The sequence below is a fragment of the Chiloscyllium plagiosum genome, unplaced genomic scaffold, assembly GCF_037043375.1.
Source record: "Chiloscyllium plagiosum isolate Xiang-an unplaced genomic scaffold, Cpla_swu_hap1 HiC_scaffold_31, whole genome shotgun sequence".
Lineage (NCBI taxonomy): Eukaryota > Metazoa > Chordata > Chondrichthyes > Orectolobiformes > Hemiscylliidae > Chiloscyllium > Chiloscyllium plagiosum.
In genome coordinates this window covers 57,726,581-57,741,223 of record NW_028270169.1, presented here as the reverse complement: position 1 = coordinate 57,741,223, position 14,643 = coordinate 57,726,581, and positions in this window count along the sequence as shown.

The following is a 14,643-nucleotide window of genomic DNA, read 5'->3' as shown; positions in this document are numbered from 1 at the left end:
AGCCTCAAGGTGAAGCCCAGCGCAGACTCACAGCCTCAAGGTGTAGCCCAGCGCAGACTCCCAGCCTCAAGTTGAAGCCCAGCGCAGGCACCCAGCCTCAAGGTGAAGCCCAGCGCAGACTCCCATCCTCAAGGTGAAGCCCAGCGCAGACTCACAGCCTCAAGGTGAAGCCCAGCGCAGACACCCAGCCTCAAGGTGAAGCCCAGCGCAGACTCCCAGCCTCAAGGTGAAGCCCAGCGCAGGCACCCAGCCTCAAGGTGAAGCCCAGCGCAGACACCCAGCCTCAAGGTGAAGCCCAGCGCAGACTCCCAGCCTCAAGGTGAAGCCCAGCGCAGGCACCCAGCCTCAAGGTGAAGCCCAGCGCAGACACCCAGCCTCAAGGTGAAGCCCAGCGCAGACTCACAGCCTCAAGGTGAAGCCCAGTGCAGACTCCCAGCCTCAAGGTGAAGCCCAGCGCAGACTCTCAGCCTCAAGGTGAAGCCAGCACAGACTCAAAGCCGCAAGGTGAAGCCCAGCGGAGACTCCCAGCCTCAAGATTAAGCCCAACGCAGACTCACAGCCTCAAGTTGAAGCCCAGTGCAGACTCCCAGCCTCAAGGTGAAGCCCAGCGCAGATTCTCAGCCTCAAGGTGAAGCCCAGCGCAGACTCCCAGCCTCAAGGTGAAGCCCAGCGCAGGCTCCCAGCCTCAAGGTGAAGCCCAGCGCAGACTCCCAGCCTCAAGGTGAAGCCCAGGGCGGACTCGCATGCTCAAGGTGAAGCCCAACGCAGACTCACAGCCTCAAGGTGAAGCCCAGCGCAGACTCACAGCCTCAAGGTGTAGCCCAGCGCAGACTCCCAGCCTCAAGGTGAAGCCCACCAAGACTCCCAGCCTCAAGGTGAAGCCTACCACAGACTCCCATCCTCAAGGTGAAGCCCAGCGCAGACTCACAGCCTCAAGGCGAAGCCCAGTGCAGACTCCCATCAACAACGTGAAGCCCAGCGCGGACTCTCAGCCTCAAAGTGAAGCCCAGCGCAGACTCACAGTCTCAAGCTGAAGCCCAGCGCAGACTCACAGCCTCAAGTTGAAGCCCAGCGCAGACTCACAGCCGCAAGGTGTAGCCCAGCGCAGACTCCCAGCCTCAAGGTGAAGCCCAGCGCAGGCTCCCAGCCTCAAGGTGAAGCCCAGCGCAGACTCCCAGCCTCAAGGTGAAGCCCAGGGCGGACTCGCATGCTCAAGGTGAAGCCCAACGCAGACTCACAGCCTCAAGGTCAAGCCCAGCGCAGACTCACAGCCTCAAGGTGTAGCCCAGCGCAGACTCCCATCCTCAAGGTGAAGCCCAGCGCAGACTCCCAGCCTCAAGTTGAAGCCCAGCGCAGGCACCCAGCCTCAAGGTGAAGCCCAGCGCAGACTCCCATCCTCAAGGTGAAGCCCAGCGCAGACTCACAGCCTCAAGGTGAAGCCCAGCGCAGACACCCAGCCTCAAGGTGAAGCCCAGCGCAGACTCCCAGCCTCAAGGTGAAGCCCAGCGCAGGCACCCAGCCTCAAGGTGAAGCCCAGCGCAGACACCCAGCCTCAAGGTGAAGCCCAGCGCAGACTCCCAGCCTCAAGGTGAAGCCCAGCGCAGGCACCCAGCCTCAAGGTGAAGCCCAGCGCAGACACCCAGCCTCAAGGTGAAGCCCAGCGCAGACTCACAGCCTCAAGGTGAAGCCCAGTGCAGACTCCCAGCCTCAAGGTGAAGCCCAGCGCAGACTCTCAGCCTCAAGGTGAAGCCAGCACAGACTCAAAGCCGCAAGGTGAAGCCCAGCGGAGACTCCCAGCCTCAAGATTAAGCCCAACGCAGACTCACAGCCTCAAGTTGAAGCCCAGTGCAGACTCCCAGCCTCAAGGTGAAGCCCAGCGCAGATTCTCAGCCTCAAGGTGAAGCCCAGCGCAGACTCCCAGCCTCAAGGTGAAGCCCAGTGCAGGCTCCCAGCCTCAAGGTGAACCCCAGCGCAGACTCCCAGCCTCAAGGTGAAGCCCAGGGCGGACTCGCATGCTCAAGGTGAAGCCCAACGCAGACTCACAGCCTCAAGGTGAAGCCCAGCGCAGACTCACAGCCTCAAGGTGTAGCCCAGCGCAGACTCCCAGCCTCAAGTTGAAGCCCAGCGCAGGCACCCAGCCTCAAGGTGAAGCCCAGCGCAGACTCCCATCCTCAAGGTGAAGCCCAGCGCAGACTCACAGCCTCAAGGTGAAGCCCAGCGCAGACACCCAGCCTCAAGGTGAAGCCCAGCGCAGACTCCCAGCCTCAAGGTGAAGCCCAGCGCAGGCACCCAGCCTCAAGGTGAAGCCCAGCGCAGACACCCAGCCTCAAGGTGAAGCCCAGCGCAGACTCCCAGCCTCAAGGTGAAGCCCAGCGCAGGCACCCAGCCTCAAGTTGAAGCCCAGCGCAGACACCCATCCTCAAGGTGAAGCCCAGCGCAGACTCACAGCCGCAAGGTGTAGCCCAGCGCAGACTTCCAGCCTCAAGGTGAAGCCCAGCGCAGGCTCCCAGCCTCAAGGTGAAGCCCAGCGCAGACTCCCAGCCTCAAGGTGAAGCCCAGGGCGGACTCGCATGCTCAAGGTGAAGCCCAACGCAGACTCACAGCCTCAAGGTGAAGCCCAGCGCAGACTCACAGCCTCAAGGTGTAGCCCAGCGCAGACTCCCAGCCTCAAGTTGAAGCCCAGCGCAGGCACCCAGCCTCAAGGTGAAGCCCAGCGCAGACTCCCATCCTCAAGGTGAAGCCCAGCGCAGACTCACAGCCTCAAGGTGAAGCCCAGCGCAGACACCCAGCCTCAAGGTGAAGCCCAGCGCAGACTCCCAGCCTCAAGGTGAAGCCCAGCGCAGGCACCCAGCCTCAAGGTGAAGCCCAGCGCAGACACCCAGCCTCAAGGTGAAGCCCAGCGCAGACTCCCAGCCTCAAGGTGAAGCCCAGCGCAGGCACCCAGCCTCAAGGTGAAGCCCAGCGCAGACACCCAGCCTCAAGGTGAAGCCCAGCGCAGACTCACAGCCTCAAGGTGAAGCCCAGTGCAGACTCCCAGCCTCAAGGTGAAGCCCAGCGCAGACTCTCAGCCTCAAGGTGAAGCCAGCACAGACTCAAAGCCGCAAGGTGAAGCCCAGCGGAGACTCCCAGCCTCAAGATTAAGCCCAACGCAGACTCACAGCCTCAAGTTGAAGCCCAGTGCAGACTCCCAGCCTCAAGGTGAAGCCCAGCGCAGATTCTCAGCCTCAAGGTGAAGCCCAGCGCAGACTCCCAGCCTCAAGGTGAAGCCCAGCGCAGGCTCCCAGCCTCAAGGTGAAGCCCAGCGCAGACTCCCAGCCTCAAGGTGAAGCCCAGGGCGGACTCGCATGCTCAAGGTGAAGCCCAACGCAGACTCACAGCCTCAAGGTGAAGCCCAGCGCAGACTCACAGCCTCAAGGTGTAGCCCAGCGCAGACTCCCAGCCTCAAGGTGAAGCCCACCAAGACTCCCAGCCTCAAGGTGAAGCCTACCACAGACTCCCATCCTCAAGGTGAAGCCCAGCGCAGACTCACAGCCTCAAGGCGAAGCCCAGTGCAGACTCCCATCAACAACGTGAAGCCCAGCGCGGACTCTCAGCCTCAAAGTGAAGCCCAGCGCAGACTCACAGTCTCAAGCTGAAGCCCAGCGCAGACTCACAGCCTCAAGTTGAAGCCCAGCGCAGACTCACAGCCGCAAGGTGTAGCCCAGCGCAGACTCCCAGCCTCAAGGTGAAGCCCAGCGCAGGCTCCCAGCCTCAAGGTGAAGCCCAGCGCAGACTCCCAGCCTCAAGGTGAAGCCCAGGGCGGACTCGCATGCTCAAGGTGAAGCCCAACGCAGACTCACAGCCTCAAGGTCAAGCCCAGCGCAGACTCACAGCCTCAAGGTGTAGCCCAGCGCAGACTCCCATCCTCAAGGTGAAGCCCAGCGCAGACTCCCAGCCTCAAGTTGAAGCCCAGCGCAGGCACCCAGCCTCAAGGTGAAGCCCAGCGCAGACTCCCATCCTCAAGGTGAAGCCCAGCGCAGACTCACAGCCTCAAGGTGAAGCCCAGCGCAGACACCCAGCCTCAAGGTGAAGCCCAGCGCAGACTCCCAGCCTCAAGGTGAAGCCCAGCGCAGGCACCCAGCCTCAAGGTGAAGCCCAGCGCAGACACCCAGCCTCAAGGTGAAGCCCAGCGCAGACTCCCAGCCTCAAGGTGAAGCCCAGCGCAGGCACCCAGCCTCAAGGTGAAGCCCAGCGCAGACACCCAGTCTCAAGGTGAAGCCCAGCGCAGACTCACAGCCTCAAGGTGAAGCCCAGTGCAGACTCCCAGCCTCAAGGTGAAGCCCAGCGCAGACTCTCAGCCTCAAGGTGAAGCCAGCACAGACTCAAAGCCGCAAGGTGAAGCCCAGCGGAGACTCCCAGCCTCAAGATTAAGCCCAACGCAGACTCACAGCCTCAAGTTGAAGCCCAGTGCAGACTCCCAGCCTCAAGGTGAAGCCCAGCGCAGATTCTCAGCCTCAAGGTGAAGCCCAGCGCAGACTCCCAGCCTCAAGGTGAAGCCCAGTGCAGGCTCCCAGCCTCAAGGTGAACCCCAGCGCAGACTCCCAGCCTCAAGGTGAAGCCCAGGGCGGACTCGCATGCTCAAGGTGAAGCCCAACGCAGACTCACAGCCTCAAGGTGAAGCCCAGCGCAGACTCACAGCCTCAAGGTGTAGCCCAGCGCAGACTCCCAGCCTCAAGTTGAAGCCCAGCGCAGGCACCCAGCCTCAAGGTGAAGCCCAGCGCAGACTCCCATCCTCAAGGTGAAGCCCAGCGCAGACTCACAGCCTCAAGGTGAAGCCCAGCGCAGACACCCAGCCTCAAGGTGAAGCCCAGCGCAGACTCCCAGCCTCAAGGTGAAGCCCAGCGCAGGCACCCAGCCTCAAGGTGAAGCCCAGCGCAGACACCCAGCCTCAAGGTGAAGCCCAGCGCAGACTCCCAGCCTCAAGGTGAAGCCCAGCGCAGGCACCCAGCCTCAAGTTGAAGCCCAGCGCAGACTCACAGCCTCAAGGTGAAGCCCAGCGCAGACTCACAGCCTCAAGGTGAAGCCAGCACAGACTCACAGCCACAAGGTGAAGCCCAGCGGAGATTCCCAGCCTCAAGATTAAGCCCAACGCAGACTCACAGCCTCAAGGTGAAGCCCAGTGCAGACACCCAGCCTCAATGTGAAGTCCAGCGCAGACTCTCAGCCTCAAGGTGAAGCCCAGCGCAGACTCACAGCCTCAAGGTGAAGCCAGCGCAGACTCACAGCCTCAAGGTGAAGCCAGCACAGACTCACAGCCACAAGGTGAAGCCCAGCGGAGATTCCCAGCCTCAAGATTAAGCCCAACGCAGACTCACAGCCTCAAGGTGAAGCCCAGTGCAGACACCCAGCCTCAATGTGAAGTCCAGCGCAGACTCTCAGCCTCAAGGTGAAGCCCAGCGCAGACTCCCAGCCTCAAGGTGAAGCCAGCACAGACTCACAGCCACAAGGTGAAGCCCTGCGGAGACTCCCAGCCTCAAGATTAAGCCCAACACAGACTCACAGCCTCAAGGTGAAGCCCAGTGCAGACTCCCAGCCTTAAAGTGAAACCCAGCAGAGACTCTCAGCCTCAAGGTGAAGGCCAGCGCAGACTACCAGCCTCACGGGGAAGCCCAGCGCAGACTCCCATCCTCAAGGTAAAGCCCAGCGCAGACTCCCAGCCTCAAGGTGAAGCCCACCAAGACTCCCAGCCTCAAGGTGAAGCCTACCACAGACTCCCATCCTCAAGGTGAAGCCCAGCGCAGACTCACAGCCTCAAGGCGAAGCCCAGTGCAGACTCCCATCAACAACGTGAAGCCCAGCGCGGACTCTCAGCCTCAAGGTGAAGCCCAGCGCAGACTCACAGTCTCAAGCTGAAGCCCAGCGCAGACTCACAGCCTCAAGTTGAGGCCAGCGCAGACTCACAGCCGCAAGGTGTAGCCCAGCGCAGACTCCCAGCCTCAAGGTGAAGCCCAGCGCAGGCTCCCAGCCTCAAGGTGAAGCCCAGCGCAGACTCCCAGCCTCAAGGTGAAGCCCAGGGCGGACTCGCATGCTCAAGGTGAAGCCCAACGCAGACTCACAGCCTCAAGGTGAAGCCCAGCGCAGACTCACAGCCTCAAGGTGTAGCCCAGCGCAGACTCCCAGCCTCAAGTTGAAGCCCAGCGCAGGCACCCAGCCTCAAGGTGAAGCCCAGCGCAGACTCCCATCCTCAAGGTGAAGCCCAGCGCAGACTCACAGCCTCAAGGTGAAGCCCAGCGCAGACACCCAGCCTCAAGGTGAAGCCCAGCGCAGACTCCCAGCCTCAAGGTGAAGCCCAGCGCAGGCACCCAGCCTCAAGGTGAAGCCCAGCGCAGACACCCAGCCTCAAGGTGAAGCCCAGCGCAGACTCCCAGCCTCAAGGTGAAGCCCAGCGCAGGCACCCAGCCTCAAGGTGAAGCCCAGCGCAGACACCCAGCCTCAAGGTGAAGCCCAGCGCAGACTCACAGCCTCAAGGTGAAGCCCAGTGCAGACTCCCAGCCTCAAGGTGAAGCCCAGCGCAGACTCTCAGCCTCAAGGTGAAGCCAGCACAGACTCAAAGCCGCAAGGTGAAGCCCAGCGGAGACTCCCAGCCTCAAGATTAAGCCCAACGCAGACTCACAGCCTCAAGTTGAAGCCCAGTGCAGACTCCCAGCCTCAAGGTGAAGCCCAGCGCAGATTCTCAGCCTCAAGGTGAAGCCCAGCGCAGACTCCCAGCCTCAAGGTGAAGCCCAGCGCAGGCTCCCAGCCTCAAGGTGAAGCCCAGCGCAGACTCCCAGCCTCAAGGTGAAGCCCAGGGCGGACTCGCATGCTCAAAGTGAAGCCCAACGCAGACTCACAGCCTCAAGGTGAAGCCCAGCGCAGACTCACAGCCTCAAGGTGTAGCCCAGCGCAGACTCCCAGCCTCAAGTTGAAGCCCAGCGCAGGCACCCAGCCTCAAGGTGAAGCCCAGCGCAGACTCCCATCCTCAAGGTGAAGCCCAGCGCAGACTCACAGCCTCAAGGTGAAGCCCAGCGCAGACACCCAGCCTCAAGGTGAAGCCCAGCGCAGACTCCCAGCCTCAAGGTGAAGCCCAGCGCAGGCACCCAGCCTCAAGGTGAAGCCCAGCGCAGACACCCAGCCTCAAGGTGAAGCCCAGCGCAGACTCCCAGCCTCAAGGTGAAGCCCAGCGCAGGCACCCAGCCTCAAGGTGAAGCCCAGCGCAGACACCCAGCCTCAAGGTGAAGCCCAGCGCAGACTCACAGCCTCAAGGTGAAGCCCAGTGCAGACTCCCAGCCTCAAGGTGAAGCCCAGCGCAGACTCCCAGCCTCAAGGTGAAGCCAGCACAGACTCAAAGCCGCAAGGTGAAGCCCAGCGGAGACACCCAGCCTCAAGATTAAGCCCAACGCAGACTCACAGCCTCAAGGTAAAGCCCAGTGCAGACTCCCAGCCTCAAGGTGAAGCCCAGCGCAGACTCTCAGCCTCAAGGTGAAGCCCAGCGCAGACTCCCAGCCTCAAGGTGAAGCCCAGCGCAGACTCCCAGCCTCAAGGGGAAGCCCAGCGCAGACTCACATGCTCAAGGTAAAGCCCAGCGCAGACTTCCCATCCTCAAGGTGAAGCCCAGCGCAGACTCCCAGCCTCAAGGGGAAGCCCAGCGCAGACTCCCAGCTACAAGGGGAAGCCCAGCGCAGACTCACAGCCTCAAGGCGAAGCCCAGTGCAGACTCCCATCAACAACGTGAAGCCCAGCGCGGACTCTCAGCCTCAAGGTGAAGCCCAGCGCAGACTCACAGTCTCAAGCTGAAGCCCAGCGCAGACTCACAGCCTCAAGTTGAAGCCCAGCGCAGACTCACAGCCGCAAGGTGTAGCCCAGCGCAGACTCCCAGCCTCAAGGTGAAGCCCAGCGCAGGCTCCCAGCCTCAAGGTGAAGCCCAGCGCAGACTCCCAGCCTCAAGGTGAAGCCCAGGGCGGATTCGCATGCTCAAGGTGAAGCCCAACGCAGACTCACAGCCTCAAGGTGAAGCCCAGCGCAGACTCACAGCCTCAAGGTGTAGCCCAGCGCAGACTCCCAGCCTCAAGTTGAAGCCCAGCGCAGGCACCCAGCCTCAAGGTGAAGCCCAGCGCAGACACCCATCCTCAAGGTGAAGCCCAGCGCAGACTCACAGCCTCAAGGTGAAGCCCAGCGCAGACACCCAGCCTCAAGGTGAAGCCCAGCGCAGACTCCCAGCCTCAAGGTGAAGCCCAGCGCAGGCACCCAGCCTCAAGGTGAAGCCCAGCGCAGACACCCAGCCTCAAGGTGAAGCCCAGCGCAGACTCCCAGCCTCAAGGTGAAGCCCAGCGCAGACACCCAGCCTCAAGGTGAAGCCCAGCGCAGACACCCAGCCTCAAGGTGAAGCCCAGCGCAGACTCCCAGTCTCAAGGTGAAGCCCAGCGCAGACTCCCAGCCTCAAGGGGAAGCCCAGCGCAGACTCACATGCTCAAGGTAAAGCCCAGCGCAGACTCCCATCCTCAAGGTGAAGCCCAGCGCAGACTCCCAGCCTCAAGGGGAAGCCCAGCGCAGACTCCCAGCTACAAGGGGAAGCCCAGCGCAGACTCACAGCCTCAAGGCGAAGCCCAGTGCAGACTCCCATCAACAAAGTGAAGCCCAGCGCGGACTCTCGGCCTCAAGGTGAAGCCCAGCGTAGACTCACAGTCTCAAGGTGAAGCCCAGCGCAGACTCACAGCCTCAAGGTGTAGCCCAGCGCAGACTCCCATCCTCAAGGTGAAGCCCAGGGCGGACTCGCATGCTCAAGGTGAAGCCCAGCACAGACACCCAGCCTCAAGGTGAAGCCCAGCGCAGACTCACAGCCTCAAGGTGAAGCCCAGTGCAGACTCCCAGCGTCAAGGTGAAGCCCAGCGCAGACTCACAGCCTCAAGGTGAAGCCAGCACAGACTCACAGCCACAAGGTGAAGCCCAGCGGAGATTCCCAGCCTCAAGATTAAGCCCAACGCAGACTCACAGCCTCAAGGTGAAGCCCAGTGCAGACACCCAGCCTCAAGGTGAAGCCCAGCGCAGACTCTCAGCCTCAAGGTGAAGCCCAGCGCAGACTCCCAGCGTCAAGGTGAAGCCAGCACAGACTCACAGCCACAAGGTGAAGCCCAGCGGAGACTCCCAGCCTCAAGATTAAGCCCAACACAGACTCACAGCCTCAAGGTGAAGCCCAGTGCAGACTCCCAGCCTTAAAGTGAAACCCAGCAGAGACTCTCAGCCTCAAGGTGAAGGCCAGCGCAGACTACCAGCCTCACGGGGAAGCCCAGCGCAGACTCCCATCCTCAAGGTAAAGCCCAGCGCAGACTCCCAGCCTCAAGGTGAAGCCCACCAAGACTCCCAGCCTCAAGGTGAAGCCTACCACAGACTCCCATCCTCAAGGTGAAGCCCAGCGCAGACTCACAGCCTCAAGGCGAAGCCCAGTGCAGACTCCCATCAACAACGTGAAGCCCAGCGCGGACTCTCAGCCTCAAGGTGAAGCCCAGCGCAGACTCACAGTCTCAAGCTGAAGCCCAGCGCAGACTCACAGCCTCAAGTTGAAGCCCAGCGCAGACTCACAGCCGCAAGGTGTAGCCCAGCGCAGACTCCCAGCCTCAAGGTGAAGCCCAGCGCAGGCTCCCAGCCTCAAGGTGAAGCCCAGCGCAGACTCCCAGCCTCAAGGTGAAGCCCAGGGCGGACTCGCATGCTCATGGTGAAGCCCAACGCAGACTCACAGCCTCAAGGTGAAGCCCAGCGCAGACTCACAGCCTCAAGGTGTAGCCCAGCGCAGACTCCCAGCCTCAAGTTGAAGCCCAGCGCAGGCACCCAGCCTCAAGGTGAAGCCCAGCGCAGACTCCCATCCTCAAGATGAAGCCCAGCGCAGACTCACAGCCTCAAGGTGAAGCCCAGCGCAGACACCCAGCCTCAAGGTGAAGCCCAGCGCAGACTCCCAGCCTCAAGGTGAAGCCCAGCGCAGGCACCCAGCCTCAAGGTGAAGCCCAGCGCAGACACCCAGCCTCAAGGTGAAGCCCAGCGCAGACACCCAGCCTCAAGGTGAAGCCCAGCGCAGACTCACAGCCTCAAGGTGAAGCCCACTGCAGACTCCCAGCCTCAAGGTGAAGCCCAGCGCAGACTCTCAGCCTCAAGGTGAAGCCAGCACAGACTCAAAGCCGCAAGGTGAAGCCCAGCGGAGACTCCCAGCCTCAAGATTAAGCCCAACGCAGACTCACAGCCTCAAGTTGAAGCCCAGTGCAGACTCCCAGCCTCAAGGTGAAGCCCAGCGCAGATTCTCAGCCTCAAGGTGAAGCCCAGCGCAGACTCCCAGCCTCAAGGTGAAGCCCAGCGCAGGCTCCCAGCCTCAAGGTGAAGCCCAGCGCAGACTCCCAGCCTCAAGGTGAAGCCCAGGGCGGACTCGCATGCTCAAGGTGAAGCCCAACGCAGACTCACAGCCTCAAGGTGAAGCCCAGCGCAGACTCACAGCCTCAAGGTGTAGCCCAGCGCAGACTCCCAGCCTCAAGTTGAAGCCCAGCGCAGGCACCCAGCCTCAAGGTGAAGCCCAGCGCAGACTCCCATCCTCAAGGTGAAGCCCAGCGCAGACTCCCAGCCTCAAGTTGAAGCCCAGCGCAGGCACCCAGCCTCAAGGTGAAGCCCAGCGCAGACTCCCATCCTCAAGGTGAAGCCCAGCGCAGGCACCCAGCCTCAAGATGAAGCCCAGGGCAGACACCCAGCCTCAAGGTGAAGCCCAGCGCAGACTCCCAGCCTCAAGGTGAAGCCCAGCGCAGGCACCCAGCCTCAAGGTGAAGCCCAGCGCAGACACCCAGCCTCAAGGTGAAGCCCAGCGCAGACTCACAGCCTCAAGGTGAAGCCCAGTGCAGACTCCCAGCCTCAAGGTGAAGCCCAGCGCAGACTCTCAGCCTCAAGGTGAAGCCAGCACAGACTCAAAGCCGCAAGGTGAAGCCCAGCGGAGACACCCAGCCTCAAGATTAAGCCCAACGCAGACTCACAGCCTCAAGGTGAAGCCCAGTGCAGACTCCCAGCCTCAAGGTGAAGCCCAGCGCAGACTCTCAGCCTCAAGGTGAAGCCCAGCGCAGACTCCCAGCCTCAAGGTGAAGCCCAGCGCAGACTCCCAGCCTCAAGGGGAAGCCCAGCGCAGACTCACATGCTCAAGGTAAAGCCCAGCGCAGACTCCCATCCTCAAGGTGAAGCCCAGCGCTGACTCCCAGCCTCAAGGGAAAGCCCAGCGCAGACTCCCAGCTACAAGGGGAAGCCCAGCGCAGACTCACAGCCTCAAGGCGAAGCCCAGTGCAGACTCCCATCAACAACGTGAAGCCCAGAGCGGACTCTCAGCCTCAAGGTGAAGCCTAGCGCAGACTCACAGCCTCAAGTTGAAGCCCAGCGCAGACTCCCATCCTCAAAGTGTAGCCCAGCGCAGACTCCCAGCCTCAAGGTGAAGCCCAGCGCAGGCTCCCAGCCTCAAGGTGAAGCCCAGCGCAGACTCCCAGCCTCAAGGTGAAGCCCAGGGCGGACTCGCATGCTCAAGGTGAAGCCCAACGCAGACTCACAGCCTCAAGGTGAAGCCCAGCGCAGACTCACAGCCTCAAGGTGTAGCCCAGCGCAGACTCCCAGCCTCAAGTTGAAGCCCAGCGCAGGCACCCAGCCTCAAGGTGAAGCCCAGCGCAGACTCCCATCCTCAAGGTGAAGCCCAGCGCAGACTCACAGCCTCAAGGTGAAGCCCAGCGCAGACACCCAGCCTCAAGGGGAAGCCCAGCGCAGACTCACATGCTCAAGGTAAAGCCCAGCGCAGACTCCCATCCTCAAGGTGAAGCCCAGCGCAGACTCCCAGCCTCAAGGGGAAGCCCAGCGCAGACTCCCAGCTACAAGGGGAAGCCCAGCGCAGACTCACAGCCTCAAGGCGAAGCCCAGTGCAGACTCCCATCAACAAAGTGAAGCCCAGCGCGGACTCTCGGCCTCAAGGTGAAGCCCAGCGTAGACTCACAGTCTCAAGGTGAAGCCCAGCGCAGACTCACAGCCTCAAGGTGTAGCCCAGCGCAGACTCCCATCCTCAAGGTGAAGCCCAGGGCGGACTCGCATGCTCAAGGTGAAGCCCAGCACAGACACCCAGCCTCAAGGTGAAGCCCAGCGCAGACTCACAGCCTCAAGGTGAAGCCCAGTGCAGACTCCCAGCGTCAAGGTGAAGCCCAGCGCAGACTCACAGCCTCAAGGTGAAGCCAGCACAGACTCACAGCCACAAGGTGAAGCCCAGCGGAGATTCCCAGCCTCAAGATTAAGCCCAACGCAGACTCACAGCCTCAAGGTGAAGCCCAGTGCAGACACCCAGCCTCAAGGTGAAGCCCAGCGCAGACTCTCAGCCTCAAGGTGAAGCCCAGCGCAGACTCCCAGCGTCAAGGTGAAGCCAGCACAGACTCACAGCCACAAGGTGAAGCCCAGCGGAGACTCCCAGCCTCAAGATTAAGCCCAACACAGACTCACAGCCTCAAGGTGAAGCCCAGTGCAGACTCCCAGCCTTAAAGTGAAACCCAGCAGAGACTCTCAGCCTCAAGGTGAAGGCCAGCGCAGACTACCAGCCTCACGGGGAAGCCCAGCGCAGACTCCCATCCTCAAGGTAAAGCCCAGCGCAGACTCCCAGCCTCAAGGTGAAGCCCACCAAGACTCCCAGCCTCAAGGTGAAGCCTACCACAGACTCCCATCCTCAAGGTGAAGCCCAGCGCAGACTCACAGCCTCAAGGCGAAGCCCAGTGCAGACTCCCATCAACAACGTGAAGCCCAGCGCGGACTCTCAGCCTCAAGGTGAAGCCCAGCGCAGACTCACAGTCTCAAGCTGAAGCCCAGCGCAGACTCACAGCCTCAAGTTGAAGCCCAGCGCAGACTCACAGCCGCAAGGTGTAGCCCAGCGCAGACTCCCAGCCTCAAGGTGAAGCCCAGCGCAGGCTCCCAGCCTCAAGGTGAAGCCCAGCGCAGACTCCCAGCCTCAAGGTGAAGCCCAGGGCGGACTCGCATGCTCATGGTGAAGCCCAACGCAGACTCACAGCCTCAAGGTGAAGCCCAGCGCAGACTCACAGCCTCAAGGTGTAGCCCAGCGCAGACTCCCAGCCTCAAGTTGAAGCCCAGCGCAGGCACCCAGCCTCAAGGTGAAGCCCAGCGCAGACTCCCATCCTCAAGATGAAGCCCAGCGCAGACTCACAGCCTCAAGGTGAAGCCCAGCGCAGACACCCAGCCTCAAGGTGAAGCCCAGCGCAGACTCCCAGCCTCAAGGTGAAGCCCAGCGCAGGCACCCAGCCTCAAGGTGAAGCCCAGCGCAGACACCCAGCCTCAAGGTGAAGCCCAGCGCAGACACCCAGCCTCAAGGTGAAGCCCAGCGCAGACTCACAGCCTCAAGGTGAAGCCCACTGCAGACTCCCAGCCTCAAGGTGAAGCCCAGCGCAGACTCTCAGCCTCAAGGTGAAGCCAGCACAGACTCAAAGCCGCAAGGTGAAGCCCAGCGGAGACTCCCAGCCTCAAGATTAAGCCCAACGCAGACTCACAGCCTCAAGTTGAAGCCCAGTGCAGACTCCCAGCCTCAAGGTGAAGCCCAGCGCAGATTCTCAGCCTCAAGGTGAAGCCCAGCGCAGACTCCCAGCCTCAAGGTGAAGCCCAGCGCAGGCTCCCAGCCTCAAGGTGAAGCCCAGCGCAGACTCCCAGCCTCAAGGTGAAGCCCAGGGCGGACTCGCATGCTCAAGGTGAAGCCCAACGCAGACTCACAGCCTCAAGGTGAAGCCCAGCGCAGACTCACAGCCTCAAGGTGTAGCCCAGCGCAGACTCCCAGCCTCAAGTTGAAGCCCAGCGCAGGCACCCAGCCTCAAGGTGAAGCCCAGCGCAGACTCCCATCCTCAAGGTGAAGCCCAGCGCAGACTCACAGCCTCAAGGTGAAGCCCAGCGCAGACACCCAGCCTCAAGGTGAAGCCCAGCGCAGACTCCCAGCCTCAAGGTGAAGCCCAGCGCAGGCACCCAGCCTCAAGATGAAGCCCAGGGCAGACACCCAGCCTCAAGGTGAAGCCCAGCGCAGACTCCCAGCCTCAAGGTGAAGCCCAGCGCAGGCACCCAGCCTCAAGGTGAAGCCCAGCGCAGACACCCAGCCTCAAGGTGAAGCCCAGCGCAGACTCACAGCCTCAAGGTGAAGCCCAGTGCAGACTCCCAGCCTCAAGGTGAAGCCCAGCGCAGACTCTCAGCCTCAAGGTGAAGCCAGCACAGACTCAAAGCCGCAAGGTGAAGCCCAGCGGAGACACCCAGCCTCAAGATTAAGCCCAACGCAGACTCACAGCCTCAAGGTGAAGCCCAGTGCAGACTCCCAGCCTCAAGGTGAAGCCCAGCGCAGACTCTCAGCCTCAAGGTGAAGCCCAGCGCAGACTCCCAGCCTCAAGGTGAAGCCCAGCGCAGACTCCCAGCCTCAAGGGGAAGCCCAGCGCAGACTCACATGCTCAAGGTAAAGCCCAGCGCAGACTCCCATCCTCAAGGTGAAGCCCAGCGCTGACTCCCAGCCTCAAGGGAAAGCCCAGCGCAGACTCCCAGCTACAAGGGGAAGCCCAGCGCAGACTCACAGCCTCAAGGCGAAGCCCAGTGCAGACTCCCATC